General features: G+C 48.0%; 1 protein-coding gene across 1 annotated transcript in view; it reads right to left on the bottom strand.

Annotated features, from left to right (window-relative positions):
- The window catches only part of WNK3 (WNK lysine deficient protein kinase 3), a 121,938-nt gene extending 111,573 nt beyond the window's left edge, over positions 1-10,365 (bottom strand). The window contains exon 1 of the mRNA XM_080653738.1: positions 10,058-10,365. The gene's annotated coding sequence lies outside the window, so the exon portion shown is untranslated. The remainder of the gene's footprint in view (positions 1-10,057) is intronic.
- Positions 10,366-15,703: the final 5,338 nt, after the last annotated feature.

The following is a 15,703-nucleotide window of genomic DNA, read 5'->3' as shown; positions in this document are numbered from 1 at the left end:
AAGTGAAACAGTAAATAAACATTTAAAAGAAAGATAACAATTCCTGATGTATACTGGTGGTAAATACATAATAAAAAACATAAAGCACATATGTATATACATTGAAATGATGGAACTTTTTTTTTTTATAAATAAACTAGAGGCCTGGTGCATGAAATTCATGCACGGGGCGGAGGGGTGTCCCTCAGCCCAGCCTGCACCCTCTGCAATCTGGGACCCCTCGAGGGATGTCTGACTGCCCGTTTAGACCCGACCCCGGTAGGATTGGGCCTAAACGGGCAGTCGGACATCCCTCTCACAATCCAGGACTGCTGGCTCCCAACTGCTCGCTTGCCTGCCTTCCTGATTGCCCCTAACTGCTTCTGCCTGCCAGCCTGATCACCTCCTGACCACTCCCCTGCCAGCCTGTTTGCCCCCAACTTCCCTTCTCTGCCGGCTTGGTCACCCCTAACTGCCCTCCCCTGAAGGCTTAATCACCCCCAACTGCCCTCCCTTGCAGGCCTGGTCCCTCCAAACTGCCCTCCCCTGCTGGCCTGATTGCCCACAACTGCCCTCCCTTGCAGGCCTGGTCCCCCCAAACTGCTCTCCCTTGCTTGCCATCTTGTGGCTGCCATCTTGTGTCCACATGGGGGCAGGATCTTTGACCACATGGGGGCAGCCATCTTGTGTTGGAGTGATGGTCAATCTGCATATTACTCTTTTATTAGATAGGATAGAGGCCTGGTGCATGGGTGGGGGCCAACTGGTTTGCCCGGAAGGGTGACCTGGATGAGGGTGGGGATTCCCTTGGGGCGTGGAGCAGCCTGGGCGAGGGGCCTGTGCTGGTTTGCAGGCCGGCCACGCCCCCTGGCGACCCAAGCGGAGGCCCTGGTATCTGGGGTTTATTTATCTTCTACAATTGAAACTTTGTAGACTGGAGCGGAGCCAAGCCTGCTCGCTCCGTGGTGGCAGCCATTTCTGTTGGGATTTATGTATCTTCTATAATTGAAACTTTGTAGCCTTAAGCAGAGGCCAAAGCAGGCCAGGGCTGCAGAAACTTGTCTTTCTCCATCACCGGGGGCAACCCTAGCCTCCTGCTCTCTCCAGTTCCATGGCTGCCGCCATTTTTGTTGGGATTAATTTATCTTCTATAATTGAAACTTTGTACCCTTAAGCGGAGGCCTGGGCCGGACTGAGTGTGCGGAAAGCTTGGCTTCCTCCATCACCGGGGAAACCCAAGCCTCCCTCCTGCTCTCTCAGTGGCTGCAGCCATCTTGGTTGGGTTAATTTGCATATTTGCTGATTGGCTGGTGGGTGTGGTTGGTGGGTGTAGCTGACTGGTGGTTAATTTGCATATTACTCTTTTATTAGATAGGATGGGAGATGGCAACGTAACCACAAAACAACGTAAGTCGAGTCCAACGTAACCCGAGGACTGTCTGTATTCACAAAAGCCAAAAGAGAGGGCTTCTGGTCAAGATGGCAGGGTACGTAAACACTGTCCTCGGCCCCCCCACACAACCACATCAAAATTACAACGAAAACTACAGAACCATCATTCAGCACCACCTGAAGTTTAGCTGAACAGAAGTCCTAGAACTAAGTATATAAAAAAGAAGCCACATTGATACATAAGACGGGCGAGACTCAGAATGGGCTGGTCCCACACCCACGTGTGAAATTTAAAAATCAGGAGGGAGGTCCTGGCTGGGTTGCTCAGTGGGTTGGAGCAGTGGTCGGCAAACCGCAGCTTGCGAGCCGCATGTGGCTCGCTGCGAGCCTTGGTTTGCCGCTCTGTTAACTAATGAGTTTGCCGACCACTGGGTTGGAGCATTGTCCTGTGTGCCAAAAAGGCTGCAGGTTCTGTTCCTGGTCAGGGCACATACCTAGGTTGCAGGTTACAGTTGAGGCATGTACAAGAGGCAACTGATCGATGTTACTCTCTCACATTCATGTTTCTCTCTCTCTCTCTCTCTCTCTCTCTCTCTCTCTCTCTCTCTCTCTCTCAAATCAATAAATATATCCTCAGGTGAGGATTAAAAAGAAAAAAAATTAAAAATAAAAATTGGGAGTGGTAACTTGGCTGTGGAGATCCCCTCTAAGGAGCCAGGGGTCCCAAGCCCTTACCAGGCCCCCCAGACCAGGTTTCCAGTGCCAGCAAGTCCCTTTAACTCTGACTGTGAGATAGAGGCTGTCGGAGTCCAGGCATTCCTCTTAAAGGGGGCCTGCCGCAAGGATGTACTTGGACTCACAGAAACTCAAAAGGTGCCAGGAACATACAGGGAAGAACTGAATTGTCCAGTGAGGATTGGAGGAGCAGCTTTCTCCCAGACAGAAGTATTGGCAGAAGCCATTTCCCCTTTGCTGAGCCCTCCTCACATAGAGCTGGCAGGCGGGTGCCATATGTGAGTCTCTATCAACCTGCATAACACTGTTAGCCCTGCAATGGTGGTTCCCTCAGACCCTGCCCCACCCAACTTTTGGGCCCACCCAAGCCATTTCCAGTGGCTTTTCCATGTAAATGGCCTGTCTTGGTTCATGCTTCAGACTTTCCTAAAATCTCTCAAACAAGCAATATCTGGGCTTGGCATGCCCGGTAACTCTTGCTAAGTGGCCCCTCGCCTGGCACTAGTGGGTAGCCAGCCTTGATTAGCAGCTACACCACTCCCAGGCAACTACAAGCCCAGCACAAGTAGTAGCCATCTGCACATTGCTATGTAGCACATGCCAGGTGGCTCTAGGCAGAACACAGGTGGTGGCTGACCTTAGTCTGCACCTCCCAGGAGGCCCCAGACCCAGTGCACACAGTGGACAGCTTCAGAACATGCCAAACCACCACCCAACCACCTCCACAAGTGACACACGCAAGGGGCTGACTCAGCAGGCCCCAGTCTCACTAAAGCCAGTCCTGCTTCATGGAGTTGATCCCTACACAGCATATGCTCCATGGTGGTCATGACCAGTTCTTGTAGCCCAGGGGTCCTCAAACTACGGCACGCAGGCCACATGCGGCCCGCCGAGGACATTTATCCGGCCCACCGGGTGCCGCTGCCTGTCCTGCTTAGCAGTCGACTCGTCCCGGGCCCACAGTGCGCATAGGAATTTGTTCATAGTTGCTTTTTGTTTTAAACTATAGTCCGGCCCTCCAATGGTCTGAGGGACAGTGAACTGGCTCCCTGTTTAAAAAGTTTGAGGACCCCTGTTGTAGCCAATCAGCCTGGGGGTAAATCCCTCCCATTGGTGCACCAACACCAATCAAGGCTCAACTGCAACAGGAGGGTGCATACAGCCCACATGGCGAAAACACCTGTAGCACCCAGCTCAGGTGACCAGGGAGGCTGCACCACTGAGCCCTACAGGACGCCTACTACATAAGATCACTCTACCAAGACCAGGAGACATAGGAACTCAACAGGGAGGCAGTCAAAATGAGGAGACAAAGAAACATGTCCCAAATGAAATAAAAGAACAAAATTCCAGAAAAAGAATTAATCAAAATAGATAAGCAATCTACCAAATGCAGAGTTCAAAACACTGGTTATACAGATAGTCAATGAACTCAGTGAGAACTTCAACAAAGAGACAGGAAACATAAAAATGGAGATAAAAAGAAACCATAAAAAAGAACCAGTCAGAAATGAAGAACACAATAATGAAATGAAGAATACATTACAGGGAATCTACAGTAGAGTAGATGAAGCAGAGGACAAATAAGTGACTAGGAAGATAAGGAAACAGAAAACACCCATCAGAACAGCAAAAAGAAAAATTAAAAAATGAGGATAGTAGTGGGGTGGGAGTGCAGAAGGATATCCTATATAATAAAAGAGTAATATGCAAATTAACCACCACTCCGTTATACCCACAAGCCACGCCCACCAGTCACGTCCACCAGCCAATCAGGAGTGAATATGCAAATAAACCCAACCAAGATGGCCACAGCCACAGAGAGCAGGAGGGAGGCTTGGGTTTCCCGGGCAATGGAGGAAGCCAAGCTTTCCGCCTGCCCTTCCAGGCCTAGGCCTCTACTCAAGGCTACAAAGTTTCAATGATAGAAGATACATAAATCCAAAGAGAAATAGTGGCAGCCATGGAGCTGGAAAGAGCAGGAGGCTAGGGTTGCTCGCGGCGATGGAGGAAGCCAAGCTTCTGCAGCCCTGGCCCGCCCAGGTCTCCGCTTAAGGCTACAAAGTTTCAATTATAGAAGATACATAAATCCCCCAAAAAATGGCTGCTGTCACAGAGCAAGCAGAAGGCTTGGCTCCGCTCCAGGCTACAAAGTTTCAATTGTAGAAGATAAATAAACGCCAGATACCAGGGCCTCTGCTTGGGTCACCAGGGGACGTGGCCGGCCTGCAAACCACCACAGGCCTCTCACCCAGGCCGCCTCACACCCCAAGGGAACCCCCACCCTCTTCTGGGACACCCTTCAGGGCAAACCAGCTGGCCCCCACCCGTGCACCAGGCCTCTATCCTATCTAATAAAAGAGTAATATGCAGATTGACCATCATTCCAACACACAAGATGGCTGCCTCCCTGTGGTCAAAGATCCTGCCCCCATGTGGACACAAGATGGCCACCACAAGATGGCCAGCAAGGGAGGGCAGTTGGGAGGGACCAGGCCTGCAAGGGAGGGCAGTTGTGGGCGATCAGGCCAGCAGGGGGGAGCAGTTAGGGGAAAACAGGCTGGCAGGGGAGCAGTTAGGCATCAATCAGGCTGGCAGGGGAGTGGTTAGGGGGTGATCAGGCTGGCAGGCAGAAGCGGTTAGGGGCAATCAGGAAGGCAGGTAGGCGAGCAGTTGGGAGCCAGCAGTCCTGGATTGTGAGAGGGATGTCCGACTGCCCGTTTAGGCCTGATCCCTGTGGTATCGGGCCTAAATGGGCAGTCGGACATCCCTTGAGGGGTCCCAGATTGGAGAGGGTGCAGGCTGAGAGACACCCCCCCGCCCCCATCCACAAATTTCGTGCACCGGGCCTCTAGTAGGGAATATAAATGGTGATGGGCAGAGACTTGACTTGGGGTAGTGAACATACAATACAGTGTACAGATGATGTGTGGTACAATTGTGCACCTGAAACCTACATAATTTTGTTGACCAGTATCACCCCAATACATTCAATAAAAAGGGAAAAAATGAGGATATTATAAATACGAACCTCTGGGACAACTTCAAGTATACCATCATTCACATCATTGGGGGGGGGGGTGCCAGAAGGAGAAGAGAGAGAGCAAGGAATTTAAAACCTATCTGAAAAACTGACGGAAAACTTCCCTAATCTGGTTACTACAATTCATAATATAAAATAGTTCTTTCCATCAGTAGATGATGGAATAGTATGCAGGAGTAAAAAAGAAGGATCTTGCTTTGTCTGGTTTGGCTCAGTGGATAGAGTCGGCCTGCGGACTTAAAGATCCTGGGTTTGATTCCAGTCAAGAACACATGCCCAGGTTGTGAGCTTGTTTCCCGGTGGGGGGCGTGCAGGAGGCAGCCGATCAGTGATTCTCTCTTACCATTGATGTTTCTATCTCTCTCTCCCTCTCCCTTCCTCTCTGAAATCAATAAAGAAATATTTTTTTAAAAAAGAAGGATCTCTTACCCTTTGAGACAGCATGGAGGGACCTGGAGACTATCATGCTAAGTGAAATAAGTCAGTCAAAGACAAGTATCACATGATCTTACTCATATGGGGCATCTAATGAACAAAATAAACTGATGAATAAATAGATCCAGGGACACAGAAGCATGGCACAGACTGTGGAATCTCAGAGGAAAGGTGGAGGAAGGTGGGTGGGTGGGAAAAGATCAACCAAAGAACTTGTATACATATATGCATAACCCATGGACACAGACAATAGGGTGGTGAAGGCCTGGAGTGGGGGCGGGCTAGAAGGGGTCAATGAAGGGGAAAAGGGGGACATATGTAATACTTTCAACAATGAAAACTTTTTAAAAATATATATAAGATATTTAAATTCACAAATAAACAAATATAATAGTTTTTAATCAAATATACAAAATCCAATGAAAATGGCATAGTTCAAAAACAGGAAAAGAACATATTTCTATGTATTTTAATGATTTCTTGCAAATAACAACTTAAAACTCTAAAAATTAAGATACTTGGAAACAAAAAAAGTCAAAATATGTTAAGACCCCAAATGCCTATGAAATGATGAATAAGCAAAATGCAGTATACACATACGATGCACTATTATTCAACAATAAAAAAGGAATGAAGTATTGATATATGCCACTCTCAAAAACATGCCAAGTGAAAGAAGCCAGACACAAAAAAAGCCATGTATTATATGATTTCATTTATACAAAATATCCAGAATAGGCAAATCCATAAAGATAGCATGTTAGTGGTTGCCAGGGACTGGGGGAAAAGGGCAATGGGGAGCGACTGCTTAATGGGTACAGGGTTTGCTTTTGGAGTGATAAAAATGTTTGGAACTAGATATGCAACATCATGAAGGTACTTAATGCCAGGGACTGTATGCTCTAAATGGTAACTTTTATACTATGTGGATTTTATCACAGTAAAAAGTTACCAGGCAAAAACACAGGAAACAATGTTGCTTCATTTCTATTTTCAAAAGTTCATGAACCCTGGACAGTGTGGCTCAGTTGGTTGAATGGTTATCCCACAGACCAAAAAGCTTCGGGTTGTATGCCCGGTTGGTGCCCCTGTGGGAGGCAATGGATGGATGTTTCACATCGATTACTATTATTTTTCTTTCTTTCTCTCTCTCTTTCTTTCTCTGTCTCCCTCTCTCCCTCCCTCCCTTCCTCTGTCTCTAAAAATGCCCTGGCTGGTTTGGCTTACTTGATAAGAGTGTCAGCTGTCCACTGAAGGGTCCCGGGTCTGATTCACATCAAGGGCACATGCCTGGGTTGCAGGGGTCGATCCCCACTAGGGGGTGTGCAGGAGGCAGCAGCCTATCAATGATTCTCTCTCACTCCCTCTCCCTTCCTCTCTGAAATCAATAAAAATAAAATAAATAATAAAAATCAATGGAAGCTTATCCTCAGGTGAGGATTGAAAAAAAAAAAAGGAAAAAAGGGGCATTAAAGGCTCATTTCAGTAGTAAGTTAATCTCAATATGTTTTCAAATCCAACAATCTCATGACAAACTCAATCAAAACAATTAAAAATGGCATCGGATTCTACTTTTGAAGCCCTGAGAATTTCTGAATGAATGCCTTATAGCTGTCATTTCCAGTCATCAAATATCTCCTAACAGCACCATAAATTTTATGATTTCAAACCAAATGGAAAAGACCCACCCTTCTTGTTGTATTCTGGCTTTTAGCCAACAGACACAATAAAGTATATATGCAAATAGAGCTGGTCTACTTATACTATAATGGGAGACTGAGAAAGGAAGGGCTTTTTTTTATACACAACCTCCCCAAACATATACAACACAAAAATTTTGGCCCTCCATTATTTTTATGTAAATTATCTGATTAGAAATCTGATAGTAATATAAGTTTTCTTTTTTTTTACTTGACTATTTTCTTGCTTTTTTATTTAAAATTTTAAAAAGTATTGATTGATTTTTAGAGAGAGAGGGAGAGAAGCACCAATTTGTTGTCCCATTTATTTATGCATTCATTGGTTGATTCTTGTACGTGCCCTGACAGGGGATTGAACCCACAACCTTGGCATATGGTGAAGATGCTCTAACCTACTGAGCTATTCAGCCAGGACCTTATGACTATTTTCTTTACTTCTGATTCTGGTTCACTGCACCCATTGCCTTTATCATTTACTGGCTAAATGATGGGACATCTTAATGAAAAAGAAATCCCTCTACTTTACAGAAGAAAGTTAAAGTCCACATTACAGAAATTTAACTCCTAAAACACTACAGAATAATTATATCAATGAATGTAGACTTGTGATATGAGGATCAACATTGGTCTAGAAGTCAAAACTCCAGGGTCTACCACTTACTTTACTAGGGCAAGTCTTATTTTCTGAGCTTTATTTTCTCTCTCAGGTATAAAAAGGAAAACTTTCCTGCTTGTCTCCCAACAGAAGTACAGTAATACAAATATGTACAAGGTGGTTGGTCCCACTAATGGGGGGCACCTAACCTAACTTAGTGTAGGATGCTGAGAAAAGAAAAAAAAGATGGGAGCAGGAAAGACTTTCAGAAATAGCTATTGAATTCAAATTCAAATGGAAAGGGAGAGAGAGCATCCCAAACTGGGGGGGAGGGGGGGGCGGGGCGGGGGGAGGGGGACTCAGAAGCAAAGGTGGTGAGATGAACACCACAAATCTGCTTATGTTATTCCCTTTCTTAAAGAGTCAAGGGCTCCTGACTCTTCAGAGTAGTCCTTCACCCCGACCTCAATGTAAGATTCTAGCCTTATCTCATTCCACTCCCCAAATATACAATGCTTACTCTTTCCAGCCTCGATACTTGAATGTTCTTCCACTCCAGGAACATCTAGCTCAAAATGGGGACACTACCTTGGCCTGCCAGAGTGAGTGCAACATTTCCAGACTGCCACTTAATAAGTAAGTAGTATTCATTTTAATCTAAGAATATGAACATTGTATTTACATCAAAGCAGAATGGAAGAATGTTCTCAAATTTGCAGTATTTCCAAGATAAATGGATGTATGTCAGTAAAGTTTGTAAAAAGTAATCATGAAAAGTTAAAAATCCATAAACTATTCATCTTGACCCAGAACAGAATGAGACCATCACAAGACATCCTTACCAGATAAGTAATGTATTCCGAGAACAACATGTTCAAGTAATCTGCTGTAATTTAAACTCATAAAAAAATCAAGTTCCTATTTCGCAAACAAGGTAAATTCAGAATGACACCAAAAAAAAATCATATATGAAGTATTTTGGCACTCAAAATCAGCTTTAGTGCCTTTTAGCTCCTCTTTAATGCAAGGTAACTTTCCTTTGCACTGTTGAGTTTAAACAGTTTTTAAACTGGTAAATCCAGAGAATAGAGACTGTCTAAAAGACACCTGCTGCTCTGTGTCATATACTGAGACCTCTTCAAAAGTTCTCTTGGTATTACAACTTACTATAGATGAAAAAACAGGTAACAATGCCTCCCAATATTGGATGCAATCACTATTGTACCGAACATTTTCACAACTTTGAAGGCTATTCATGTAACTGCTTCAGCCACCAGTAACTCTTAAGGACTAGCCATACCATTCGCATCTGTTTTGAGGGTTCAATTTCATTTTAACAAGGTCTATCAACTCCCAAGACACGGAGACACACGTGCAGGATTTCCAGCCATACCCCACTACATAAATGTTTCACCACTCTTAACTATTCAAACAAAACCTCTCTCAGTACAGTGAAGCCAGCTCGCCACTTTATCCTAACCCCCTTATACCATCTCCTCCACATCCCCAACCTGTCAGTTACAGAACACACCACCCGGTCCCAAGTTAACACCTCTCAATCTCTTTGAACCTAACCCACTTACACAACGAGCCCGCAGTATCCCTCACCCCGATCCAGTCCGATGGACCTGCACACATCAACTGAATCTCTAAATGAAATCCGCTTTCCCCCACCCCATCACCCACTGAAACCCAACTTCCCATACCTGAAGCGATCTTCCCTTTCAGTAGCCTCAATCTAACTTAAATGATCACTCAGTCCCTTTGTCAACCGTCTCCCGCCCCACCGTGTATCCTCCTCACCTTCCCCGTCCCCTAGTCTTCCATCAACTCCCAAAGTTGCCACCCCCCAACAAAAACAAAAAAGACAAAAAAACGCACCTCAACCTCAGACCTGCCCTTCCCCACTTTTACCCTCTTAATTCTCCTCTCCGCCTGTTCGCCGATACCGACAACCCCGAAGACCCGAGCCCGGCCTCGTCCCATACCTCTTGGGGACGGCAATCACCTCGCCTCGGTCAAAGCGCCCCCCACTAGGGCGCTTACTCCTAACAGACTCCTGGCCGCCGCTGCCTCCCTCCATTCATCCCCGGCCCATTCATCTCTCAGCCCGATCCCAGACACGCCCCCCGGCCTCCTCCCTCTCTCCCAGCGCTCTGCCCGGCCCGGGACCCTCACCAGATTAGAGGTTCTAGTAGATGGAGACTCTGACTCTTTTCGCTTCTCCTCTGTCCTCTTGCAAGCCTCCGCTCGCCCCTCGACGAGCCACACCATAGAGCATACACATACGCACACACCGCCTCCTCCTCTAACGCCTCCTCCGATGCTACTTACTCCCCTCCTCGGTGTCTCGCGCTCCGCTCCGCGGCGTGTGCGCGTGCGCGCGCGAGCGTCTCCCCGCGAGCCCACCGGGCCAGCTACCGCCGGTAGGTATAGAGCGGGCGGGGTTCGGAGAGCGGGGTGCGAGCCCGAGCTCGCGCTCGCCCGAGAGCTGAGCAAGCGCACGCGTACTCCAGCCAGGGAATTCAGTTGGAGCCGAGAGAGGGGCGGAGGGGGCGGGAAAGGGAGGGGAGGAAAGTGGAGGGGGAGGGGCGGAGAAAGCCGAAGGAGCAGCCCCGACTCCGAACGGCCCCGAACGCGGCGAGGTGCCGAGTGGCTGGCCAACTGGAGAGTGCGCGCTCCTCCCCCGCCCTTTTCGGCGCAGCGGGATACAGAGATGCGCGTCGAGGAGAAAGGCTCCCAGAAGAAAATCTCAGTAAGGAGCCACGCGTGACACCTCCCGTGTGTTCAAAAGCTCTCTCTCCACGGCTGCTTTCTGAGAACAAAAAAGTCCATGCACACACAACTTCCTAGCCGCCCTCCATCCACTCTCAGTTTTTCACATGACTGTAAATGCGGGAGCTCCGCCGAGATGTGGTACCCGCCCGCACCTTTCCAACTACCACCCCTAACTCCCTTTTTCCAACTCCCGTCTTTTCTCGCGAGACCCATACCTGCCGGCTTTGGGATTAGAAGTCGAAGCACAGATTTACAAATACCGGTCTCCCGGTTACGTTGCGAGGGCAACGGCCACGGCATGTACCCCCCCACCCCCGGTGACTGCAGTGCGCGCGCGCGGGAGCTGAGCAACAGCAAAAGCTGGGATGGGAAAGGGAAGCTATGAAAGGGATTTTTGACGGCTTGTAACCGCTAGGCCTGGGCACGTGCCCTGCGCCTCGCGGGCAGGTGCAGGGTACTCTGGGAATTGTAGTTTTTGTTCCCACCTTCAGGTCCACTCCCACCCTCTGCCTTACTTAGGCCTCAGGCCGGGAGGGGGATTACCGACGCCATTTTGCCAGGAACAATGGCTCTCGGCCCAGGCGGTGGCGAGTGGGGGAGGGAGTAAGGTTTTAAGGGTTCGGTTAACCTCCCCTGGCCCCACGGTGCCATAGCAACCTTTTCAGAACCTGGCCCCGCCCCCCTCGCTGCTCCGCAGGGCTCCTAGCCTGTGCGCATGCGGAAAAGCCACATTCCACCCCCCCCTGAGACTGGCTCTCACCATCTCCCACCATCCACCTCCCAGATCCTCTAGTTGGTATGAATACTACCTCCTTAGAGTATTCACTACATACGTTAACCTCGGGGCAGCTACTTGGTTTAAGACTGCTTTCTGCACTATATCAGAATTGTTTCTGTCATTCTTACATGAACAATCCTGGCTCCACAGAAGAGGAAACTGAGGCTCAGGAGGGGAAAATGCACATGACTTGCTCAAGTTCACACAACTATGTATTGAAGAGTCAGAACTTGAACCCAAGTGTGCTCAGTCCAGAACTCGGGCATTTTTCAACCCCCCAAGGTGCGTCTGGGGTCACAGCCCTAGACTGAAAGCTCCTAAGGGCAGGATTGCTTTCTCAAGGCCCCTTAAGCCTTAGGATGCCTTGAGGGTCGGAGGCTGGAAAATGCCGAGCTGATATTTTCAACTGCACAGCCTAAGGGCCCTATCACTAAGCTATACCAACCTCTTATCTCCAACACTTTTTTTTTCTTTACCTACTGCCCTCAGAACCTCAGCCTTTTTCAGCTCTTTAAAAAGCTATCAATAAATGTAACTTTCTAGTCCAAATGGAGTGGAATGGTGGCCCTGCGTCTTGTCTCTGCACCTTTCCTCTCAAAGGTTGATTTTTAATCCCACTATTGCCAGAACATGCAAGGAAACCAGACCTTGCCCTTAATAAATTCAAATCCCCATATCCCAATTTTGATAATGGAGGGAAACTGAGGGAATGAAATTCAGGGTTATAAGGTCCAGCTATTCCACCTGTGGAGATCTTCCTGGAAAAGATCAACAGCTAGCAGGGCCATGAAACTACCCCCATCCCCACTCCTGCAGAATATGGGGGTCTAAAAATGGATCCAATTTCCTGGATAAAATTGAAAGAACAAGTTTCTCCATATAGTGCCACCTCCCTACCTTAGAGGTCTCTACATTCCAAATTAGCTGTAGAATGGATGAGGTCTCCCCAAATCCTTCTTTACTCACTTGCCCCTGAAGATAGTCCCTTTTCCCTGTTAAATTGTTGACTACTGTGGGGGAAATGGGATGCATAGCCAAATAACCACTTAAGAACAATATTAAAGGTTACCACGTTATTCCAAGTCTTTATAGGTCCTGACTCCCACTGAGATAGTAACTAGAAACTGTCCGCCATTTTTATTTTTCAATGTCACTCTACTCCCACCACCACCACATACAACCCACCTTTAGGAAAAGCAACAGGTACCTCCCTCAGTTGTCACCTGTTCCTTTCTTTGTCTCTGAGCCTGAAGATCTAATCAACACAGATCAGTACTTGGAAGCATTAGCCCCTCAATCTGCTCAGATGTGAGCCCATCTAAGAAGTCCCTCTTTGACAGTCAAACATTTGCTAAATAAATCTAAAGTCATGTGAGTTTTATAAACTTTAGAAATTAGAAAATCAAACAAGTCTGCTCCCCATCTGAGTAAAGGCCTTTCTCAATGTAGGCCTTTTATTGACATATTAGAGGCCCAGTGCACGAATTCGTGCATGGGTGGGGTCCGGCTGGCCTGGCCCCAATTGGGGCGGATCGGGCTGGGCCTGTAGGGAGGAGGAGACAGAAGGAGGTTGGCTGGCCGACCCGCCCCCATTGGGGCCTAATCAGGGCTGGGCTGTCTGGGGGGAGGGGCTAAGGGCGATTGGTCAGCAGGCCCCGCCCCAGATTGGTGTTGGGGGGTGATTGGGGGTGGAACTGTCTGAGAGGAGGGGCTGTGGGCCTATTGGGGTTGTGGGGGCCCATCAGGGGTGGGGCCAGCCGGCCAACCTCCTGCAGCCCCTCCCCCCAGCTGGCTGGCCCAAGCCCCTTATGGGGTAAGGGGGGCAATCAGAGGTGGGGCCAGCTGGGTGTGGGGCTGCGGGCCGATGGGGTGGTGGGGGCCCATCGGGGGTGGGGCAGCCAGGGGAGGGGCTGCAGGAGGTTGGCTGGCCAGCCCCACCCCCTCTTGGGGTGGGGGGACAATAAGCGTGGGGCCAGCTGGGAAGAGGAGCTGCTGGCCGATCAGGGTGGGGAGGGCCCATAGGGGCGATGCCGGTCTGGGTGAAGGGCCCCAGGAGGAGTTGGCCGGCTGCCCCGCCCTTGATCGGGGTGGGAGAGGCCGATCAGGGGTGGGGCTGGCTGGGGGAAGGGGCCGGAGGTTCGCCGGCTGGCCCCACCCCCAATCCAGCCAGTTTGCTGGCTTCAGTGGGCATCATAGCGACCCCTCGTTACAGCATTCTGGTCGCTGACTTTTTATATATATAGATGTGCTCTTGTGTTTGAAACAACCTGTCCATAACTCAGCACAAATGCCACTATAGGCAGAAAAGGGCATGGGCAATTATATCTAGTCAACAGCAAACATACAACAGAGAACATTCCCCTCTTACCCACTGGTTTCCACTGACTCTCAAATGGAATTTGTGTACTGTTTCTATTCATCAAATAGAAAATTTGACTTATATTAACCAGTTATATTTGGCTTTACATTATTCCAGGAAAACTTCCTTCCAATAATCTACTTCAACTTATCTGAAGGCTCTGGTGCCAAGATATTACAAAAGCCTTAACTGGATCCATTTTTATTTTTTATGTATTCTTTTTAAATATCTTTTTATTGATTTCAGAGAGTAAGGGAGAGCAAGAAAGAGATAGGAACATCAATGAACAGAGAGAATCATTGATCGGCTGCCTCCTGCACGCCCCACGCTGGGGATGGAGCCTGCAACCCGGGCATGTGCCCTGACCGGGAATCGAACCTGTGACCTCTTGGTTCCTGGGTTGACACTCCACTGCTGAGCCATGCCAGCCTGGCACTGGATCCATTTTTAGACCCCCATATTCTGCAGGAGTGGGGGTGGGGGTAGTTTCATGGCCCTGCTAGCTGTTGATCTTTTCCTTACCACAGAGGATAGTAACTCCTTCCATCAAGATGGAACCAAGATGAACCTCAAAGTTTACAATTAGCTGACTATTGCAGCCATGGGTAGAGTTGTTACTGTTTCTAGAACTCAGTTTCTGACCTTGATCCCTCCTTTGACTAAGCTACTGGGAAAACAATGTAAGTCATTCTTTTTGACCAGTATTATTTTTTTACAAGATACAAAATAAATCTATTACCAGATTGTAGATACAAAATAATTAGTCATTTACATGCAATAAACATTAATATTTCAAGAAAAATGTAAGTCATTCTTTTTTTTATTATTTTATTTTATTGATTTTTTACAGAGAGGAAGGAAGAGGGATAGAGAGTCAGAAACATCGATGAGAGAGAAACATCGATCAGCTGCCTCCTGCACACCCCCTACTGGGGATGTGCCCGCAACCAAGTTACATGCCCTTGACCGGAATCGAACCCGGGACCCTTCAGTCCGCAGGCCGACGCTCTATCCACTGAGCCAAACCGGTTTTGGCAAAATGTAAGTCATTCTTGATGCTCATTTCCCTTATCCCAGGTGATGCCATATTTTGGGGATCTTATGTAGTGCTCAGGCATGTGGGTGGATTAAATGTATCTGCTTGCAGGTCCTTAGATTCTGTCAGTTACTGCTGAGCCCTCTGCCCACCTGGGTATTTTCAAGTGCTGTGATCCTCTTTAACATCTCTACCACACTTAGGGCATGGAACTCATTGCCAAGGTCACCTGTTGGTCCAAATACCTAGACATTCCCCACAGCCCTTCTTCTCTTGAGCCTTCCTGCCAGCCAGGGGTAGCTTTTAGGAGTATATGCCATTTGAGCTCCCACAGAGCTCTCTGCCTCTTTTCTCAAAGGCGGGGGGTGGGGGGAGTGATAAAGAAAAGAATCTTTTTATATAGCTTTGCAACTCTTTCTTCCTTTTAGTTTTCTGGCCCAGATACTTTGTCTCTGCCCCTGAACCCTAATCCCCCTTCCCTAAGGCTTATACTTTTAAATATATATACATATATATTTGTATCAATTTCAGAGAGGAAGGGAGAGGGAGGGGGAGATAGAAACATCAATGATGGGGGAGAATCATTCATCCGCTGCCTCCTGCACGCCCCACACTGGGGATAGAGCCTTCAGTCCTGGCATGTGACCTGACCAGGAATTGAACCCTAACCTCCTGGTTCATAGGTCGAGGCTCAACCACTGAACCACACTGGCTGGGCAGGCTTATACTTTTGGAACACAAAAGCAAGAGACTGGCTGTGTATTTGTTTTCCTGACTTGCCACCTCCTTTCCCTGAGATATACCACAAAGCTGACTACTTTGAGGTGGTGGGGGGGGTGCAGAAAAAAAGGGGGAAAGACAGGAAAGACAAAA

Source organism: Plecotus auritus, assembly GCF_963455305.1.
Source record: "Plecotus auritus genome assembly, chromosome: X".
Taxonomy (NCBI): Eukaryota; Metazoa; Chordata; class Mammalia; order Chiroptera; family Vespertilionidae; genus Plecotus; species Plecotus auritus.
Note: the sequence above shows the minus strand (reverse complement) of the source record. Positions and strands in the feature narration are given on the sequence as shown.